The sequence below is a fragment of the Cygnus olor genome, chromosome 10, assembly GCF_009769625.2.
Source record: "Cygnus olor isolate bCygOlo1 chromosome 10, bCygOlo1.pri.v2, whole genome shotgun sequence".
Classification (NCBI taxonomy): Eukaryota; Metazoa; Chordata; class Aves; order Anseriformes; family Anatidae; genus Cygnus; species Cygnus olor.
In genome coordinates, this window is record NC_049178.1 from 18,670,463 (window position 1) to 18,693,606 (window position 23,144).

Consider the following 23,144-nt stretch of genomic DNA (forward strand, 5'->3'; position numbering starts at 1 on the left):
GCCTGCATTTTTTTTTCTGCTGCTGTGAATTTTCCAGTCTGATAGAAAATCAAGTCATTTGGAGATACGGATTCTGATATTGTTCATAAAGATTAGCATCATTTTACTCTTGGTTATGAGATCTTTGTAAGAAACCAGGTGTTTTTTTTACATGAGTTTGACTTTAAAAAAGTAGAAACCAAGTAAATCCGCCTCAGTCCTTTATTTTTACTGCTGGTAGCAGTGTGAGTTTGCATTAACAGAAGATAGCAGAACAGCCGGTGAGAGTGGACCAAGCAAAATGTCAGTCTTAAAATGTCAGTATCAACCACCGTATAGATGGTGCATAATGATAATGACTGAGATGACACTCACATTAAGTATTTTGCAAGAGGGTAGACTCTGCCTTGGCGGTTGAGCTAGGATTTCGCAGTTCTGCATGTACAAGCAGAAGGCTGATGGAACAACAGAGCGGATGCTTAGAAGGTAATCGTAGACCAGCAACAGATCACGCTGCACCAAAAATTTGAATCAATCCCTGTCTTTCAGAAGGAATGTTTGAGTAAGAAGTAAAAGATAGCACCCAACAGAAACACAAACATCCTTTCCTGAGGTTCTATACATACTTTTGTGTAGCTGATTAGCAGCTACTTACCTGCCTCAGAGATCTAACTGTTTTCAGACACATACGTGAAAGACTGGCATCATTTGAGCCAATCTCATAACTTGCTTCCTCCTCCTCATCTCTTCGCATAACTAAGGTCATAGTAATGTTTGTATTTTATTTATGAATAATACACAGGCAAGACCCAGAAGAATGCTGGCTATTAGAACACATTCCTAAATTAAAATGGAAAAAGAGAAATACAAGATAATGCTCTTATTTCTGGGGCTTTTTAGGAAATGCGTTCAATCATGTTCAGTGCTCTCTGTCCATATAGTTATCTTAACTCACCACTACAATATCTGAGAGTTTTGAAGTTATTTATTGTCCTTTTTATTATGAACACTCCTCTGTGTGGTAAGGGAGAACTAGCTGTGTTTTAATGGCTTTTCTTGGGCCATTCTTCACTTGATGTTGAGCTAGCTTTGGTGAGCAGTTGCTTTTTTATGTGCAAGCCTGTGATCTGAGTACATGACCGAGGCCCAGATGTGGCTGCTGCTCGCCTGAAGCTACAAAAGGATTCCAAATTTCAGAGGAGGCTACATCCCAGAAAACATCCAGTCCTGTGCTCTGGCCTGTGACCACAAATGCTGCATCTTTGAAATTCCCCAGCAACACAAAAACGTGCAGCAGGTATCAAATTATGATGTAGACACCACATTCAGTACTATATAATTTCTTTGTCTTTTCCTCCCTTATTTAAACATTTAGAGAGAGAGAACTGTCATTATGTATGCCTAATTCCCTTTCACACATCTTAGACGCTGTAGCTAATGATAATGTTTAAATCCAGCCTGTAGTTAACTCAATGGTAATGGGTGGGACATAAAACACAAGCTGTAATTAAAAGGCATGTTCTGGAGGAGTTCGTACAGTGAGTGCAGTGGTAGTGGAGGTCAGCCAGCGTCTCGGAGAATGGGCGTCCTGCAGCGCTAGTGATCGCTCAGCATCTTTTCCCTTTCTTCCATGCTCACGGATGTTGCGAACCTGCCAGGTAGAACTAACGCATGGCATTTTGCATGGGTGTGTTTTGGACCAATTGAAGTGGCAAATCCAAGAGCCTTTCTACGCATTTTCTTACATTTCTGAAAGTCCTGAAGTCCAACCATTTGCTCTTAAAAATGAGAAAAATATTCCTATTTTCAGCAGGGGGAATGGAAATGGATTTACTTTTCATACTGGCAGAACGAGTGTGAATAATGTGGAGCGTTCCGTTCTCTCCACTTTAGCAACACTGGATTATTGCAAGATGCTTTTGTACAGCTTCCAAAACAAACAGTTCTTAATGCTCACACAAGGTGTATTTGACAAGCAGGCTTTTGTGATCATCCACTATTTGTTAGGTAAGCAGCTGCCCTGTTTATATATTTACAGCACCGTTTAAATTTTTATAAGCCAAGGAATAATTCCCATTTAAAACATATGTGTTAGTTCAAAACCAGAAGCCTTCTGGAAATCCCAGTCTGTTAAGTAAAATATTCTTCAATTCTGGGTCAGATGAACCCCAAGAAAGAAAAAAAGAAAAAAAAGGGTTGGGAGAATGTTGTTTTCCCTGCTGAGCACTACTGCAGGGTGTCGTAGAGACCGAAGCTCTATGTGGGTTCAGGAAGGGGGCAGAGCATCTCTGGATGCTGAACCAGCTGTTGTTACTGGCCTCTGTCTCAGAAGTTTCCAAATTACTGATTGTCAGGAGCTAGGAGAGAGTCCCTGCAAACAGACCATGCTCTTATCTGTGTAAGATGAGTAACCCCAGCTGAGTGCTCTTAGAGACAGGATTCTGGGCTTTAATTTGATCCTAATTGATTTTTTTTTTTTTTTTTTTTTTTTTTTTTTTTTTTTAAATATAGTAGTAAAGGTCTTTGTGGAGGTGGTGGTCACTTACAGAAGCCTTTTAGTTTCAGGGCTCTTGTATTTTCTGTAGATTTTATGTTGCTTTAGAATACATGTTTCTAAAAAGGAGGTTCTAATACTGAGAAATACCCAGTACAGATTTCAAAGAGTTACTTCGTTGGGAATGGAGTTGAGATAAAATGAATCCATGGGCAGAGAGGTGTAACAGGCATTTGCGAAGTTAGAGCAAGGGCATGACAAAGTTTACCCAGTGAAAAGGAGCAAATGTGGTGAGTACCTGGAATATACCACTTGAAAAAAATCACGCGCACTTTTAGAAAATTACTTAGAATTAATGTACATGGTTTTAAATACTGTAATAAAAATAAGTTTACTCTTTTTAAAAAGAAACCTTGTACAGTCAGGCTAGGTTGAGCATCAAGTTGCCTGTGCAGGTCAAAAATGGCTTGTTGTGGTCTGGGAGAGGTTGAGAGCTGCTCTCTAGTACGTGTAATCTTCATTCAGTTTTATTTGGCTGCTGAATGAGAGCTCAGAAAAGTTACATCATTTAAATGTTAAAAGATTTCATATGAAAAGATTTTACGTAACTTCTGCGTGGTGCGTTCCAACTGCTCATCTCTGCCTATGCATGTTGCACAATAACTTCACAATGACGCTTTGGAGAAATAGTGAGCTTGAAAGATCACAGATTTTATGTGATATAAACTGAAGACGTCTGTAGGAAACTTCCCACACCAGAAAACCTGAATATGGCAAGGGCTCTCCTCCCAAAAACTAATGTTTGTATTTCGGAGATCTTACATCAGTGACATTCTTGCCAGGGAAGTGCTGAAATCAGACAACTGTTAAGCCACTGTGGAAACCCCTGGGTGCAAGTTACGATTTTCAAAATGTAAAGTTTTCCTTGCTGATTTTCACATGGAGCTGATTCCCTACTGCAGAGAAAGCCAGAACATCCTGGAGTTGTGAATCTTTGCTTTCCAGAAACATGAAAACCAAACAGTTTTAAAGAAAAACCCTTTCAGGCATGTGAAGTGTGTACTGTGTTGTTTCATGTGGAAATACACGCTCTCACAAAACATGGGGCTGAGGCTGATGTACGTTTGTCTACACTAACATGTTTTTTCTTATTAAAATAAGTCAACATTTACCCTTATTTCAAAATGGCGCAAGCGAAGGGAGCTGTGTGTATTCTGGAAACCAACCATTTAGTTTAGAAGAAGGAAGCAGGTACATCTTATCTATTAAGCAGACCCAGTTTTGCTGCTAGGAGACAAGAGGTACTTATTGAAACAGGATTTGTTTTTCAAGGGTTTGCTGCCCTGAAGGTCAGAAAATTTTTCCACTTTGCATGATCAGAATCCTTTGGGAGCCCTAAAAGTTTTGAAGAGGCAAGGCTGAGTAGGTACAGGGACCCCCAAGGCCTTTGCAGTATGGCTGGTTCATGTAATTATCTAATAGTGCAAAAATGTGGAGTGTCAGAAACCTTTATGTTTGTACTCTGAAAATCACCAACCCTGAGCGTAGTCTTACTGCACAAGATGCTGCCACCAGCTCTATTCAAATATGCTGTTAAACGTTAATATTCATAGCAGTCTAGCTGTAATGAGAAACATTTTCAAAACATTTTCTGTGGCCCTCGTAACTGTTTCAGTTTTAGCCTTATTTTTGTTTTCCAAATGTCCTGATCTAGATAGACAACTTCCAGATCCTTTCTTTTATTCTTTTCTCCTTGTGGTTTTAGAATACTAAGTATGCCCTGAAATTACATTAACATTTTGGACCAAGAGCAGTTTAAAAGTGGAGTTGGTGTTTCTAAGATCTTTTCTGAACTTTGACAAAGGTTTCAAAATGAAGAAGAGTGGTATCTTTCTGTTTTGGCAGTCTCTGCTTCGTTTGCCAGTGACAGAATGTGAGCATCACAGCAAAACAGTTTTAGAGATAAATAGTAGATCTGACTCAAAAATAAAGGCAGAATTTTCTGAAAGCTCCTTGAAAGGTCAAATCTGTTCTCGCTGTAAAAAGTTAGATACAAATCATTATGAGTAGATACTGCCGACAGTATATTTTACAATTTCTAAATTTTTTCTTAAAGTTGTATTGAGGTAGTTACTTATATTTTTTCCTTCTGAGTAACTAGTTTTTTTAAAGTATTGTTACCCAGGATGTTATGTAAAAACATAAGGAAAATATTTTATCTGGAGAATGAACAAATTAACAATAGTAATAAAGATAATGCTATGTTTTAATTAAGCAAAGCAAAACAAGGACAATTTTCAAAGATATTAAGATAAAAATTGTCTGAACATTTTCAGTCATGTCTAGTAGTAGGAAGGACAAGTCACCATGAGCATTAAGGAAGTTTTCTTATTTTTGTGTTTTTAGGAGGACTGACGCATGAGGCTGAAATTTGTGATATCAGAAGAGAGAGAGGCTGGTTTGGAGCAGAGGACTGGAGTGGATAACCAAGTAAGTCAATTTTGAAATGAGGATTGTGCTCCACATTTAGCATGTGACTAGTTTTCCCTATCTGTGGCATGTCAGTGGGATTGGCAGCCATGGTCGTAAAGTGCCAATCTCACAGGCCTGCTGTGCGCCTCCTTTGGAGCAAGCTTTCCTCCTGAGAGGTTGTGGGGGTGAATCCTTTTAGTTTCACTCCCCGGGTTTTCCAAAAAAAATGTGTTGACATGGCTGTATCTAGAATTAATCAGTTACAAAAATTAATTGCCCCACTTTTATACTCATCTGTGAAAATTTCCATCGATATCACAATGGAAATGAAATTTTGAAAATGGTCTACGTAGCATTTCCACAGGTCTTCCTTCTCTCCTGCAGCTTGTGTTCTTCACTTGTAGCTCAACTAGGAGGCTGAAAACTTGGCACTTTATTTAGGATAAAGGCTCCTTCACAAACTGCAGAGAAGCCTGCTAAATATTGGAAGAAGATCTAACTAGTAACTAGTACAGAGTGTTATATGATTGGTAACAAATCCCTTTCCGTAGCTGTTTGCTGCTGCAGGCTATTTTAGGCAGACGATTGTTTTCAATATAATGGCTAACACAGTATGTTTGTACATTGCTTTGTAACAATGACGACATTATGAGATTGCTCTCATACCTACTCTTTGTTTTCCGCAAATTCATTTTCCATTACACAGCATTTATAAAGACTACAACAAGAATTTTCCATGCTCTATTTTAAATAACTGTTCTTATGAGAGGACCTTATGCAATGAAGTCAGGGAGGCTTCACCTATGGTACATATGGCCAGGGCAAAAACTTCATACCGTTTACAAGCATGACTGTGACACCCAGCATCCTGCATATTCAAAAATTTGCTGTGGGGACCTTCTTGACATTTGCTACTTAACCGGCTGTGTATTGGAGATGGGAGGTGCTTTTCCATCCCCGTCTGCTGTTTGCTCATCGGAACCGTAGCTGAGAACCATTATGGGAAGAGCAGACGGGTTGTGTCTCCCTGAGACATGTTTATATAAAGCCACTTGTTGCTCTGCAGAGCGTTTCTGGCTATAAGCAGTCATGGTGGATGTATACTGCTGCAGACCCAAGAAGCTTCAACTCCAGAGCCTGTCCCTTTAGCCCCAGTCTGTGACGACTGGATTTATTTGGTTCTGAAGGCAGGTATTATCTCAATATGTGTTTTTATTTTGCAATAACTTTAGGTCTTCCAATACATTTTTCATTATCCACTGTGGAAATTGACTTTTTTTTTTTTCTAATGTAAGGATAAATTTAGTAAAATTCATACAAAAATTGGACTGACTGTGGAAAAATCATCAGAAAATCATGATATAAATAGTTGCTTTATGGATTAAGTTTGACAAAGTAGACTCTAGTGACTGATTTAAGTCATTGAATAACAAGATAGAAAGTAATGGAAAAAGCCAAAGGTAACAGCCTTGATGGTAGAGTTAAATGATTTATCTGACTATAGCTTTTCTAAAGGCAAAGGTTAGTGGACTGAACTTGTGGTAGGAATTATTTCAAGTTACTGAAATTTGTTTAAGTTGCGCATTTGCCATTCCCTTAGTATTATGCTCAGTCAGTGCAGTATTGACCCCTACTGTGTAAAGTTAGCACGTGGGCAATTATCAGGAATTCACTGGAGACAGGCGAATTGAAATAGGATGGCACCATTCATACCAATGGCAAAAGTAAGGGTAAAACATACCCTTAGGTCATAGATTTATCTTTTATATAGTCAAATACTATAATTCACACTTCCATATTTTCCCCAACATTTGATAAGGCCTGCATTTTTTGAGATCGTTCGGTCTTGTCTCACAGATGCTAATTGCTAAATTACTTCTCATGTAGGAAACAGTATTACAGCTAGCAATTATTTGGGCGTATATATCTAAAAAGCATTTTTCTCCCTTTTACACTTATGTCTGCCTTCCTTTACCTTCCTGTATAGCCTGCCTGTAGTATGTTTTTTCATACTGCACTAAAATGTCACTTCTCTCCTTGTAGCTCTTCTTTTCTCTCTCCCTTTATTTGTCCACTCCTTTCCTTGTCCTTTCCTTGTTTTCTCATCTCACACTGTCTACCAGTGCATTCTGTATCTTTCCAACCCACGGCATCTGGTTTTACTTGGCTGTCCTTGGCAGGCCTTTTATATTGCTCAAGGGGTTGGCTTCTTACTGGAATATACACCCTTCTGGGGCCTAGGATGGTAAATGTTGATGCTCAAACTGTCTGCACGCCGTTGGTGGCATTTTGCAGAAGTTCTGGGTCTCTTGACTTACGTCTGCCAAAAAGGCAAAGGCTGTGTCTGATCTCAGACACTGAACTCTGCATAAGAGACCAAAATCAAGGTGACCTGGGAAAAAGTAGAGCAGAGGAGCCTGAAACATATGGTGTTACATACCTTTGAAAGTGGTGAAACTATACAGAAAACTTTAAAACAGGGAAAGGGAGAGGGGTAGAGGCAGGTTCTCTGTTGGGGAAGAGAGGTGTGTAATTATATTTAAAGTAGCTGTGAAGAAGAAATCTTTCTCAGGTGATACGATCTGAGGAGACAAGTGCAAATCTAGTGAATATGAATTGATTAAGTGCTGCTCAGTTCTGCACAAGAGAATGCAAGCAGTTTTCATAAAAAACAGTGAGTGCATTTTTGAAGATTAGCAAAAACTGAATTTAGTCAACAAGAGGCCAGGAGAGAGGGAGGTAGGATACTGGCAGAGTTCTTGGAATGTGTGCATACAGTGATGCCTCTCTCATTTGCAGCTGGAAGCTAGCAGCTTGGTGGGAATAGTAAGGAAGGGAACTGATTATAGAAATAACACACGGCTTAGTCTTGTGCTTTCCTAGCAAGAAATACTGCTACAGACAGTGTAATTCTGCTTTAGCATTGATTTATCTGGGAAATAAATTAGCTGCGTTCATTATTATTTGTTGTTGATTTTTTTCATATGGCTCTACTACTCCACTGTTATTTTCCCATACCATTTTCCCAGCGTGCCTTCAGAAATATCAGAAAGTGCTCACAAACAGTCCAGAAAAGTGCCAGCTAAATATTCCACAAAGTGCTTGTGGATCTTGTGCAATGTTTCCCCTGGTCTTTCCCAGCTGTTTTTTAGCATTGATCTAATATTTCCCCCATGAGAAGTTAGCATTTTTGTGACATTAAACGTAGGGGGGAGGTTGTGTTTCTGCAGATGAATAAAGTAACTGCTCTGACTTTCGGATGAAAATAAGGGTCCACTGTTCCTCTCCACAAAAAATTGCTGCTCCACAGTGCTTCTTAAGGATTTGGGGTTTTGGGGGGCTTTGGGGTTGTCTGTGGCTTCTCCAAGGGAAATAAGGTACAGTTAGTATTATAACTCAGACTACTCCAAATGCATTGCATACATTGCCATTCATATCTTACCTGTCTCAGGAAATTATCCACCAACTATTGTACCATTTTTATAGGGCTAGTGGATCTCATAAAAGTGTTCCAGGCAGCTCTCATATGGTCTTAACGCAACATTATAAGGAACTATCCCTTATCACGTATAATGAGCTCTTCCTGCTAGAATACTTGTACTTCACTCAAAGATGTCACTTCTATTTGGACTACGCAGATGGGAAACTAGTTAAAGACTCCTATGGATACAGCGTACAGAGGTAATAAATAGAGACTGAAAAATTACAAACCATTATAACTGTGTGCGGTATTTAAACAAAATGAGAGGTCAGGGTGGAATCCCTGGCTGTGAGTAGTATCTGCAGACTCATAAAAAAAATCTTTATGATGAAGAATTAATGTTGACTTTAAAAATGACTGGTACCAATGCACGATCTCTTTTTGCAGTCATCTTTATTTTCGTGATTTGCTTTTTTGTTTTCAGCACAGATTAAGTAGAGAGAAATAATAACAAGACAGGCTTCAAGGCTCAACATTTGAGTTCCTTAAATCAATCGAGAGAGACCATTGCTCCAAATAAAACTAGCTGTATACGTATATCGTTGTATAAATGTTTGAGAGATACTATTGGGCTGAAACAATATCTCAGACGTTACTTCTAAGATTTATTGTCTGGGAATCCGAACAATATTCTGTAGAATTTCTATTATCTGTATCGGGCCATGATCCACTTTACTTTAATTGGCTGACAACATCTACTGCAGCATGTTTTCTTGCTATCTACTTAATCCTAGCAAGAATAAACTAGTCTCTGGAAATGGCAGGCTTACGAAAGAAAACATCAGTCTTTATATAAACCTGACTTAGGGTTCATAGAGAGGGGTGCCCTTGTCCTCTCTAGATGAAGCAGTGGTTGCAAGAATGACCCATGCCAGCACATGGAGCATCTTTGTTGTCTTTGTTCTGTGATGAGCTGAAATGAGACTTCAAAGTTCATTTGTCTCCTGCTGTGCAAAAAACGAGGAAAGAAGTACCTTTTTGTGCTACTGACAGTGTTTGAATGTCCCTAGGCTTTAAGAAGCACAATGTATTCCACAGCAGTCACTGTGCATTTCTTGTTTGAGGTTGATTTAGTCCAGCTTAGTTTACTGTTTGCATGCTTCGACTTTTTAATTTATTCATTGCGAACATACAGCTGAGAAGATCCAGGTTGCAGATGATATTGGGATGCCTAAATAAGAAGGCATCTGTTCTGTACAGCTACAGGGCGATGGCAATGTTGTGAGTTCACAGTTGGTTTTCACATTTCACATAAATGAGTTCACATTTAGACCCTCCCTTAGGGAGCTGTTTGGCATCCTTATGTAAATAACAAGGCCTTCCTTGCCCAGAACGGGCTTCTATCCCAACCTGGCAGGCATCTTACGCGATCTGTGGAAGTCCAAAACAACCGTGTGAAGGACCTACATCCCCATATAGCTCCTCTGCACCTCGCCTAGAGCTGTACAGCTTTCCTGTCATCTGTGCTGCTGCCCTCGCGGGTAGCAGCCGTCCGCGCCTTCCCACTGCTTGTTCACTGTGAATACGCTGGGGCCAAACGGTAACTGGTGATGGGTCAGGGTTCCTGCAACCAGTTAAGCAATTTAGTTACTTAATAATTAACTGGCTAGACTTGCCCTAAGGAAAAAGCCTGTATGATTAATTATTTTAATGGAAAAAATACATTCACCAGGAAACAACAGCATTAGTTTGAGGGGGGGTGCCCCTAGCTGATGTATTTTAGGTGGTTCAAAAAGCAGGAGGCAGGAAGGAGGATAAAAATAAATAAGAACGGATCACCGTGCAGAAATTACGTTATCGCAGAATTGGAGCGGGAGTCTGTGAGTGGTTAGTCCTGGGTAGTGGTTGCCACCAAAGCTTGAAGGAACTGTTCTACTTCTGTGAAATCCTTGCACTTTTAGTATAAAGCCTAAGCAAGGCAGGCCTTCCTACAGGATCTCTTGTTCCCTATATGAGTCAGCTAAGAATTTTATGTGACAAATGCAGAGTATTTTGATATTTTTGAGTATTCTTCTAACATTTCTACCAGAGCTAAGATATTGTTCCTTCAAACAGATGCTATGTTCATATGTCAGCACTGCAAAATAATTAACATCTTGTTTCACTCACTGGAATCAAGGTCAGAGCACCCTCACAGACTGGGAGATTTTTCTTGTATGGAATAATTGGACTTTCTAGCAGGGTAGTCCAAAAGCACCATAGTGGGGTGCAGTGGTGCTCCTGGAGAACATGGCTTACCGGAATGGGAGAGCAGCACCTGAAGAATGAGAACTCAGAAACAATTTTGTTTCTAGAACTGGATAGCAAGCCATGATAGGTATCTTTCAATAATTCAACGGAAATTTCTCATTAAAGTTTTCTGACAATTATTTTTCACACAGGCGTGCTTGTGGTTCTTAAAGGATGCACCAGCTCTGCTTACATGTTTGTAATGCAGTTTAGGTCCTTCTTTTGCTGAAGGAAATGAATACGTTATCATTTACCGCAGGTAACTGTCCACTTAATCGCTTCTTCTGAATGCATTCACTGAGATACCCTGTGACTTGTGAAACACTGGAAAATGGCGTGTATACTGCTTATCTTGTCCAGTGGTTGTATACCAGCTTTGTATAAGTATGTATGTATTCCTTTCGGACTGTTTGTGGTGTAGTAGGGAGTGATTTTAAATTGGATTGAACGTCATATCACTGTCCTAGTAACCAGTTTGTTCAGAGTGGCAAAGTCTTTTAAGGCAAAGTTATTTTCCGTCTTTTATGAGAGCAGATAGTTAGAAAGAGCACAAAGTTCTCTGGCACGCAAGCCCTTTTAAAAAAGTTTTTGTGGGATTCTTCAGTGGTTCTTCAATGACATGAAGAATTGTGCCCCAAATTTGTGTTTTTTTTTTTTTTTTTCTGTATAATTTAGTCTCCGAAACATTATTACATCCTACAGACCTTGCCTCCCTTCTATTCTTAGACAGTCATGCCTACAGTGATATTTACTTGGAAACTTTGCAGTTTGAACTCATAAACCATCATGTGGGAATTACAGAACTTCACACTACATCTCTTATTCATTGCAGTGTTTTAAAAGAATCCCTGGAGTCCTACTTGCTATGTTTTCATAATGTTTATATCTGATTTGTTGTAAAAGTCTCCAAAGCTTAATTGAAGAAGTTTTAAATTAGGTGGAGAGAAGATCCAGGGATTTATTTTTAAATACATCTTGGAATTTGCTGTATTTCCTTATAAGAAACACAGAAAATTGTGATTGGACATGAGCCTGATCTTTCAAACAACAGTGCCTTCAGCTCAAACATGGTAACAAGACTATAATCTGGTGTTTAGTGACCACAGTTATTAGATATAGCATAAAGGATCCATTTGATTTGCCGGTCATTTTTTAAAGTCCCTATTTGATACTTAAAAATCTGTCTTGGAATAAAATTTTGTATCCTTCCAATTGTATTTCAGTAATTTGAAACTTTTTTTTGGACTCAGAGCTACTCTGAAGGTGCCTAGGATAACACAGATTCATGCTTATGGGTTAAAGAATAATGTGAGTTTGAAAAACATCCAGAAAAAAATACAATTTAGAAACAATTCATTGCATTCTTTTCTTTGGTCTTCCCATCTACCTTTAGATAAACTCCTAGGCTATATCCACGGTGAGAACATACACAAGTATTGCGCTTTTAGCGCAGGTTGCTCTCTAGGGGCACCAATACTGGGATCGGGACTGTCTCTGACAGTGCACAGATCCATCTCGGTGTGGAGTTTATCTTAAAAGAGGTCAGTTAAATGGTTGAGGAAAAAGCAACTTTACGTTAAGTGGAACCTGGTTATATTAAAGTGGATATTAAATTTGCTATGCTCAGAAATTTTTCGTTTCAAAAACCCAAGCAATAGGTAAATTCGGAGATAGATCTTATGGTTGCAAAGAACATCATAGTTTGTATGGAAGCTTGTTACATTTTATTTTGACTTTGTGATACTTTACTGCATTAAAATATTCACATGGCTCTTTTTTGTTTTTTAATCTGAGACGTGTGTGCCAAACTGCTGTGACCACTGAAGTCACAGAAGGCTGTCCCCCATTTCCTAAGTTAGTAATGCTAGAAGAAAGCTGGAATTACAGGGATATTTAAGGACATTCCTTTTAAAAATAGTACGACAGTAAATGGAATTGATCTGCAGAGGTTACTTACCAAATTATTGGAGAACGTTCCTTGCATCAGAAAATCAAGTATATATATGGAGCCAGATATGTGCTAAATTATGTAGCCAGGATAGTTTGTATCCTCATAGTTACTATGCCAATGAGCCAGCGATATTTGTTCTGCTAATTTCCTCTTGAGCTAAGTCTAGTACATAAGCCTGACTGGGAGCTGAAAAATGTAGTAGCAATTTCAAAAATATTCCAATTTTAACCTTCCTATTACTTGGTAACAATAGTTTTCATAGAATTGTAGCCCAAATTTTCAGCCCAAATAAAACCTGAAAATTAAAATAACAAGTTTGTTATAGAAATAAGAAAAAAAAATTAAACAAAACCAAAAACCCCAGACTAGAAATAATCCCAACCTCCTTGCATAACTTGATTGGTTTTCCCTAAATGCCGCAGGGTAAAAACTCTTTCCCTGGCTTATTCCAGTGGAAAAAGCTTGCGGAGTTAGCATGGGATGTAAATTAAAGTGGGAGAAAGTCATAGGAAAGCTGACAGCAACTTGGTCTGTTTTAAAGAAAACAAAGTGAAAGTCAGTGGGAGCCTGCCTGCGCTGGAATGCCTGCCCCAGTTGTGAACTGTGAAATCCAGATGGTTTTCCTCCCGCCGAACGGGGAGCGCTGCCGCAGCTCGGCCGGCCGCGGCTTGCGGGCGCTGATACCTGGGTCCTGGTCGGGCTCGGGGCCTGCCGGCTGCGGGAGGAGAAGTGTGGGGCATGGGATTTGGCGCGTTGCTGCCTGTGCCCCCAAACCAGGGGCACACCCCAACGTTGTGCTGGTCCGCCCGCGTTCAGCCCCTTCCGGGATGCTGTTGTGGAACGGGAAAAAGAAGCGGGTTTTGAACCCTGTCCTTTTGTCAGAACGTCCTGGGAGAAACGGTGATACCGGGGAGTTGCTCGGTGGTGGGAGCTGCCTGCCGTCCATGAGGTCTCTTCCAGTGATTTTTAGAACCAGCCTGCAGTAAAGATCCTGACAGTAAGCTTTTTAATGTAAATATGCATAAAAATACGTCGCTTCAGTATGTGTGCGTGAACAGAGATCTTTATTGCATACCTTATAACGTCTGATTGGAAGTTCAACTGAACATGAGCCATTGGCACAAAGATGACTGATTACCGCAGAGACTGACGTTCCCCTGGGCTGCCCCGGGCGAAGCGCTGCCCGCAGGTCGAGGCGCTCTTTCCCCGCTGCTCGGCACTGCTGAGGCTGCTCCTGGAGTGCCGGCTCCAGTGCCGCAGTCCCCAGCACACCGTGATGCTCAGCACAAGAGGGACATGGAGCTCAAGGGACCGGTGAGAGCCCAGGGAAGGGCCACCAAGATATGGAAAGTGGGGTGTCTCTGGGGTGTCTCTGCTGCAAGGAGAGCTCGGGAGAGCTGGGGCTGCTCGGCCTGCACAAGAGGAGGCTCAGGGGAGGCTCCCCCATGGCCGTAAACACCTGAAGGGAGGTGAGGAGAGGACAGAGCCCGACCATGCTCGGCGGTGCCCGACACCAGGACCAGGGGCAGTGGGCACAGCCTGGAGCACCAGGAGGCACCGCGGGGCTGGGTGGGTGCCTGAGCCCTGGCACGAGCGTGGGGCTGGGCACCCTGCTCAGGGGGGCCCTGCTGGGGCTGGGGGGGCCCGGAGGCACCCGGAGGTGCCTCCAGCCTCAGCCGGTCTGGGCCGCTGTGATCATAATCTCATAGGCCATGTGTTATATGTTACTTACGTAGTGAATTCTCAGTTAGCAAAACTAAATAAATCCTTAAACGAATTTTAAATCCAAATGAAACATGATTCTACAAAACGCACTAGCTTATGGCTGAGATCAGGTTATTTTTAGCCCGTTTTTATGGTAAACCTTTTTGGAAAAATAATGTTGTGAAGAAAACTTTGACAAGCCCTGGAGTTGAGTCTGGAATTTCTTTAACATGGAAGTAGTTTGCTGAGGAACATCAAAAACATTTGCAATACAAACACTGCAAACATCTCGTCTCTTCTAGAGTTTTTTTTGCAGTGCATTGTAATTCACTCTTTCTCTAACTTGGATGCTCTTTTTGCTATGTGTTGTATAGGAGTACTGGATCAGAAATACATGCTGAACTCTGACATTTTCAAAGTAGCTACACTGAAATATTCCAGCTATTTAGTAGCTGCAAATGTCCTTGCTGTGCTAAGGCTACTTCTATTCGGTAGCAATATAAACTTTCCTATGTTGCCAGTATGATTCGGCTTACTTGGAGTTCACATGTGAAAGGAGATGATTCAGGCTTCCCCAGTGTCAGGAACTGGATTATAATCTCTTTGTTTACTTTGAGCCACATTAGGCCAACATCGCTCAAAGTGCAGAATCTGTCAGGATTGAATTCAAAGGATCAGTGGGCAGGTTCTGTCTTTGTGCTTCCCAAAACTGGGGTCAATTGCCAGAATTGGTGGCTTGACCAAAGTGCAGGGCATAGTGGCAAACTGCACTCTGCTTATAACTGGGAAATGAGTGTATCATTGTTTTCATAGGCATGTTACCCCCAAGTGTGTGTCCTCCTTACTGATGGGAAGCAGGAGCGAAGAAAGTAGCTTCCTAATTTTGGAGCCCTCTAAAAAGTGAATGGTATTCATACCATAACTGAAGATTAGAGAACATGCTCGGAGGACTTGCTGCCTTCTGCAGTTGCTGCGTACTGCAGTACTGCAAGGTCACATCTGATGCTGGAGATTTTCCAATATTTTTTCGGAGGTGTCGATGTTAATCAGCTTTCAAGGGCAGAGTGGCACGTTTAATGATAATGGAAATGTCTAATACTAGTATGTTTGCTAGCTGTCTCTTACATGCCTTGCTTCCAACCCATCCATCAAGATTAACTAGAATTTATTATATTCAGCTTCCTCTCAAGAGGTATCATTAGAGGCATATAACCATTTGTAAGATTTATTCGTTCACCTCAAGGATCTTGGAAAGGTGTGCAAGCTCAAAGAATACACATATAACTTGATTTGGGATGTGATGAAGGCTTCAGCTTATCAGAAGGATTACTTAATGAAGAATAAATGTTAGCCCACAGTGCCATTCTACCCAACATCAGTCTCCTTCTAAGGCAGCTTCTAGCTGGCCCTGATGTAGCTATGTTTATACAACTGCTTTTAAAATAAATTTGGTTGCCACCAGGTTGCTCAGAATACCCCCAGTGCTGCCAGCAGCACGTCTTTAATCTCTCTGTGATGGATCTCTTCTGAAAACTTGATCCACCACTGCCTTGACCTGAGTAGCTCACATCCCAGCAGCATCCGCTTCTGGGAATCCCAGCAACTTCTCTGCTTCGTTTTGGTGGTGAACATACACCAGAACCGATGCTTCTGTAAATGTTATACTTATGATATACAGTGTGCTATAGAGATGATTTGCACATGCTCAATAAATCCATCAGTATCTGTTTACCCACGCATACATCATAGGCCTGGCAGTCCCAGAGGCACTGGACTCATTACAGGTGCATGGCAGAGCTGATCCACATGTGGTCAGACCGGGCTGCTTGACATCTGGAAATGCCAGACAAATTTACAAAATCCTCCATTTTTTTCCCAATGACATTTGTGGGCAGGAAAGTGGGATGTTGCCTCATTCATTCATACCTGCCTGCGCTTGGAAGTAGGCCTGAGGAGGAAAATGCATTAGAATAAGACAGATTTTAGCTATATTTTCTGAATGTTTTCATAGTGCTTTGAAGGGGAGTAAGGAAATGGAGTATTAGTAGCTGCTTCCTTTGTTTCCAGAACTTCACAGAGGACTGAATTTAGTACAAGATGCTTGAGTAATGTGACAACTTCTTAGCTCTGCTAAGGAACTCGGCAAATAAAATTCAGGGAAGTCATGGAGTGCTTAATGTCAGCATGATTGATTGCAACATTCTCCCATTAAATTCGGGTTCATTAAACCAGATTTTGGTATTGGGAGAATTAAGCGAGGCCCTTAATGTTGCTATTGATATTCTCAAGTTTGAAAATCTGCATACCTGAATGAAACTTCTCAGAGCTTAAACAGCGTCTGCATCAAGACCTCTAGAAGGTTGCCTGGAGTCCATATGAGAATTATTAAATACTGCTTGTAGTGGAGCCCGATATTCTTGGAACATGAAGCAGCAGCTAAATGGAAACTTTGGCTATTACCATATTCATGTTTCATGCTAAAATATTTTTGAGATCAAAGTTTCTGTTATTAAAACAATGGGTGTAAAAATAACAAAACTACTTTTTGTAAAACAAACAGACTCTGTATCTGAGAGGTTTTTCGCAGAGATCTTTATTTTGAGATGGTAATACATTGCAGATTTTTTTTATGCTATACTACTTTGATTCATTCATTAAAATATTTTTTAATTTTGGCATGTTGCAAAGGTCTAAATAAAAGCATTTTAGTTACATATATACAGACTCTGTGGACTCAACAGTAATATAGTACGTTTAGAAAACTGTCATTTATTCTGAAAATATACAAAGAGCAAGCCACAGACAGAATTTTCTATATATTGTAAACATTCTCACAGTATGGGTATAAATATCCCTTCTTTGATTCATTGCATGCCAGATCTTCAAGTAACGAGATAGAAAAAGAAGCTAAAGGAAAGGGATTATAAATTCAGCAGGACGCTTAGAGGCAGTGAAAGCCAAACAAGAAAAGAGCTTGCAGAGTTTTAAGACGCTGTACACAGACAGGACCATAAGATTATAATAACAATACCAGATAATATAATCTCATATTTACATCATTTTCATCTGCCAGATCCCCTTGAGCTGCGGTGTGTTTAAGGAATAGTTCTGGAGGCCGTGGGCTTTATCTGCTGCTCCCTGGGCAAGCAGGGCAACTGTTAGATCACTGAGAAAAGTTTCGGAACAGTTTAGTAGGGTCGGTAAAGAAGTTTTTCGGTGTGGTGCACTGAGGGTAGGTGTTTGCAGCCTGGCCATGGTTCGGGGAAGGAGAGGGAGGAAGGTCTGGGCTCCGCCTGTCCCACCGCAGCCTGCAGCCCTGGTGGGGCTGGGGGTCCTGGGGGATGCCCACAGCTGGCCTGGGCAGCCAGGGGGGCTGGATGATGCATAGCTTTAATGTAAAGGTACGTAAATTTTTGTGGGTATAAAGTAAATTTAGACTTTCAGAAATTAATAGGTTTTGGTGCCTTTTCTTTTTTCCTTTTAAAAACACATTTTCATTGTCTTTTAAAGACGGGTAAAATGCACCGCTCTGTGCTCGGTAGAGTAAATCCTGAAGCCTTTCTCAAGATGAACTCCTCTTAGGAGGCTTGTTTGCTCTTTTCCTGGCAGAGCTCCCAGCGCCCTGATAGCAGTTTTATCTGAGTAAAGCCTTGAGCATTTGCATGACACTGAAGAGCTAAAATTATCTTTAAATGGAGCACAAAAAATTGCCAATATGTATTGTTCTAAAAAACATTGCTCTTTGGTTGGCCCAGAGGGGACGTATTGTAAATATGATTTAAAGATGTCTCTGCTACTACTGTCTGATCTTATCTTCAGAGGTTGCTGTGGAATTTGTCCATGCAGATCCTAGAAAGGAAAAACAGATTGAGAACATTAGCTTGTGCTGTGAGAAAATACCTCCAACTTGCTTTGTCTGGAAGAAAAAAATAAAAGCTCATTAGAAATATGTTATAAAAAGGGAAACAAACATTAAAATGCTGTCTATCTACTTTTATCACTCAGAACTTAAAATGTAAGTGCAGCTTATTGATTCTTTGATGTCAGGAAAGTGACGTTTTTACATTTTTCTCCAGTCCTGTCAGAGTGTTCTGATGAACCTCAGATTTCCATCCGTCTTCCTGACACTAACTGTACAACGTGCCTCTGAGCAGAATGGCTGTGTAGAGTTTGATTACAATAGAAAAGAAGCAAGCACTTTTCAGGGCCCTGTATGTTAAAAATCTTGTATTTGTCCAGTAAATCATTAGTTATCTCCTAGATCGGTCTACGGAGAGGCTGACTTTTTGTCGGTGGATTTTTTGGTTATCATCAGCTGGTAGCATATTGCATTGTATGTGTTATGGCTTGGATTTATTTTATTTTATTTATTTATTTTACTATTGAGCTCAGTAAAACAAAAACAAATAATTTTTTCTTATTGCCCTCATCTTCCTCAACGGTTTCAGTCCATTTTATGTGTATTAGCTTAGTGAAAAGTGTTACCTCTCCATACTGTCCTTCTCGTTATTTACACGGGCAGCCCTTATAGCTGCATGATCTTACTCAAACAAGCCTAATCAGTCCAGTCATCAACCAAAAATAATATCAGAGCATTTTGTATATAGAAAAGAGGCAGAAGCGAAGGCAGCGTGAAATCTGCAGATACGTGTAAGTGTTTTTCACAGCCATCAGGTGGTGGGTGCAATATGTAGGCTTGACACAGATGTGGGAATGAACGAAAACACAGGCTGGAATATGTATTAGACTTCAAACTGTGAGACAGGAGAAGTTACGTGGAACTCCTGTGACCAGAACTGTGGAATTTAGGAAAGTGCTTAGCTGCAGTTGGCATGGCTAGAAGAAAAATAAATTGTAGCTCCAGGAGCTCTTAGTAAGAGTATAATTGAAAGGAGATCTGAAGGTATGTGACTACGTGAAGAACAATAAGAAAATGAATGATAAGTCCTTATAGATTATATGTAGTCCTTATATTTTTATAGAAAAATATTTATGGTAGAAGCAGGCTTGCACTTGTGTAAATAGAAGCTTCCATATGGTACGGATACTTAAAAAGCAGAGAGATTTGTCTATTTTGTATTGTCTCAGCTGCTGCTTTGGCTTCTGTAGCTGCTGCTGCTGCTGCATTCCGTAACTCCACTTTTTATTTTCTGTGACTTTGTTTGCAGCCTGTACACTGTATGGAAAAACTGTTTCTGGAGTGCTTTTCAAAAATGCTGTAATTTCAAACAAAATTTGTATGATCAAACATTTGGAAAAAATCTATCATCACTTTTTCATTCATGTTTATAGTGGTTTTTTTTTCTTCCCTTTTTAGTGTTTAATCTCAGGAAAAAATGGCAAAAAATACGTGAAGTTGATATTATTTCCTCCCAGAGAGAATAAGGAAACAGAATAAATGGCAATGGGAAGAAAATTTTGTATATTTGTGGTAACAGCTGGAATAAGGACATCTGAGAATTTATCTTCCCTAAATTCTGTTTTCAAGTTATTCTGATAAACTTAATTAAGTTTATCACTCGTGAGAGAAGTAGTTTTGATGTCAGTCATAGTCAGTAGCTGTATATACCCGCAACCGTTTTAGTCAGATTATTTTTTGTATTTCAGAATGCAGAGCTTATATATAGGGTAGCTCAATAAATACCATTTAAAATGCTCTTTCTTTTACCCTTCTGCCTGCTTTGGATCAGACTGGAGAATACCAATGGTGGGGATGTGTCATTTTGCCTTTGTTTTTCTGACTATTTGAATTCCACATAGAACATGACAAGGGCAAACTACACTTTTGAACTCTGACCTCTAATTTAAATTGAATGTGAAGTCTAAATATCCTCCTCTTTGACTGTATCCAAAGGTTTTTCAGAGACATCTTAAAACCTTGTGTCTGCAAGGGTATCCTCTATTAATTAAAAAAGTTTTCTGAAGAAATTCTGACTCAGTAGAATAGTCAGGGGGCAAATGTGGAAAAGAAAGGCACATTGTTTCAGCAGACAAAGACAGGGTATCAATTTTCATAAATCTGCATTCCCCAGACAACTGTTCAAATCTGGTAAAAGGTCCATTTCTTTGAACTTACATACCAGAAAGCTTTTATTCCTCCACTCCACAGCAGACAAGAATACAGGTTAACTGTGTCTCATCAATGTTATGCTTTAGATGATTCAGTGAGAAATTCTTTAGCTTAATGACAGGAGGTACTACCTAGTTCAAGAAAAAATTAGAAGGAATGAAAGGGTTACCTGTGGTGTCAGACAACATTTTAGAAGATTCAGTTTCTCTGCGTTTTCAAAGCTCAGCTTTTAAGCTTCATGGTCTTAAAGTCCTAGATGTTATAATTAAAGACTTACATTACTGAAAAAGATGCTTATTTATTCCTGGAATAGCACATACCAAAATTCTAACCAGGAACGTCCTGCCTAGCCTAAAATCGTGGTTTACGGTTCCAATTGCTCTTTCATCTCTCTTGCTACAGTTCCTCAATGAGACTGGATGACAGAATAAAACTGGCATTATTTAACCACAGGAGAACCGGGATACAGTCTCAACTTCTGTTATTCGGTACTGGGGTATGAAGCTATCTGTCACTGCTAGCACAAAACGCACACCAGTTTGCAAGTTCTCAGCAGCACTGTGCCAGAATTAAGTGCTTCGCCACTCATGGAGAATAAGCATATTTCACCGATTATTCCCAGTGTGTGCAACGTTTAAAAATTTCCCTCAATATTCTCTTCAATCATTGTAACATATATTGTATGTTTTGTTAGAAGAGCTTCCAGACATCCTGGGTGAAAAGAGGCCTTAGGTACCCACATTTGGATACGTACAAATTGCTTTCTAATATAGTGCATATTCTAAAACAATTGGAGAGGGGAAGAAAAGAGTTAATTCCTGGGCTGGATGTCATTTCTATCTTACATAATGCTTGCTCTGTCACATGCGGTACATGGCACCTTCTCCCTTCTTCTGGAACTTTGGGTACAGAGAAAATAGGTTGGGGTTTTAGGCAGTGGCATAACTATAGCATGTGGGGGACTGTGAAGGTAGAGAAAGGTAAGTAGGGGCAATTAGTGGCTGGCTGGAGACAGGACAGTCTCATTTCTTAAGTGAATTCCTCTTACTAAACACATCGCTATTGGCAGAGTTATTTCCGTATTGCATTTTCATTTTCTCAGACATTCAGCTGTTGTTTCTGTCTGGCATTCTGTTCCCTGGTCACAGTCCCCAGCTGAGACTTCCACTTACACCGCGTGTCGTGCTTCCTCACAGTCCTGCCTGTGTCCTGAATTTTGGGGGGGGAAGAGCATGTTGCTGTATCGGAGGCTGTGCAGCTGTGAGAAGGAACATACAATGGTTAAAAAATATTCTGGTAAAAATGCTCAATGGTTTGGTGAAGTTTTGTTTTCTGGTTGCAATGCATGGCTAATCTACAGCTGTTCTAGGCATGGCTCTTTAGCATTCTGTTGATTAGCAGAGGTAGTTTTAAAGTGGAATTCCTGGAAAAACTATACAGCCTTGAAAGTGGTCTTTATTGTGCCACTAGAAAGATGACTGCACCTTAATTTATTCCCATTTCTGCTTGAGAATAGCTATATGAAGGTAAGCACTGCTAGATCACTCTCACTCTATCTGCAACATCATTGTGTATCTTCAGCTTTAGTGGTATAACTGAAGTGGTTTCATTTCTCTTTGTTGGTTAGATCTAAACTCTGGTGAGTCTATCGTGTAGCTATCTGCTCTTGTGAAATAATCCACACTAAGTGTCCGAGCTGGTATGGCGAAATTGTTAAAACATATTGCTAATATCCTTAATGTCTAGTTCAACCATATTCACTCTACACTCATTCTGCAACACTGTGGATTTCGGCAATGTACATTTTCAGTTGTGTCACTGTACCTGGATGTTCCCGCTGGTCTGATTTACAGGAACCTGGGAAGTTTTAGCCAGGGAAAAAAATTACTAGTAGGATAGCAATGGACTTTGTGGGTTGAGAAACCCACAATCTTTTCATATTGCTTTATGAGTTCCCTTTGCTGTCATTAGCTTAAACCCTATGCTTTTTTTTTCTCTCTCTCTTTTTTTTTTTTTTTTAAATCTGACCTATCTGTTTTTGTTCTCTTTGATTTTTCTGAAATCATCTGCTCAGTGCCTGGCCTGAACAGCTGGGACAGGTGTGAGAGAATGGGAGGATCTGAAGAGATCATCAGGCACTTCACGTCCTGATGGAAGTACTTTTCCAAATAAGTGAGAAAAAATTTGGCTTGACTGATAGGAGATCTGAAAGGCCTGCACTAGAGTTAATGGCTGAACTGCCACAGTTTTCTAGGATATTAAGGCTAATATATGTCTTGAGCGAGGTTGTAAGCATCCATATGGGCTGATGATTCTGCACACTTGATGCATTTTTTAGTATCTATGATAGACAATCAGATCTAATGGTCAGTGACTGGGGTTTCTCAATAATAAAGACTTGGGTATCTTCTAAAATATTGTGCTTTAATTCCTCTGGATGTTTGAAGCAGCTCTGAAGGTTTCCTAAGTGCTGCAGTGTTACACAGTGAAGGTTTCTGAAAGCCCTTGTGCTTGTGTTTACCTTCTAGTTCTCAGTACCTTTTTTTAAAGAAAAGGTTTTTTCTACCACCAGGAGGGCTAGGAACGTCTACACCTACAGTATCCTTTTCTTCTACAGTTACAGGCAGTTGAGCCGAGTAAATTGTTTCATGTTTCTTTGACATGTTTAAAATGAAGACAGAATGATATCCAGCTTCTTTTGAAATGAATGTAAAGACTTGCAGAGGAAAAAGCTGCATGCCTACTCTTTTTTAATTACAGTGTC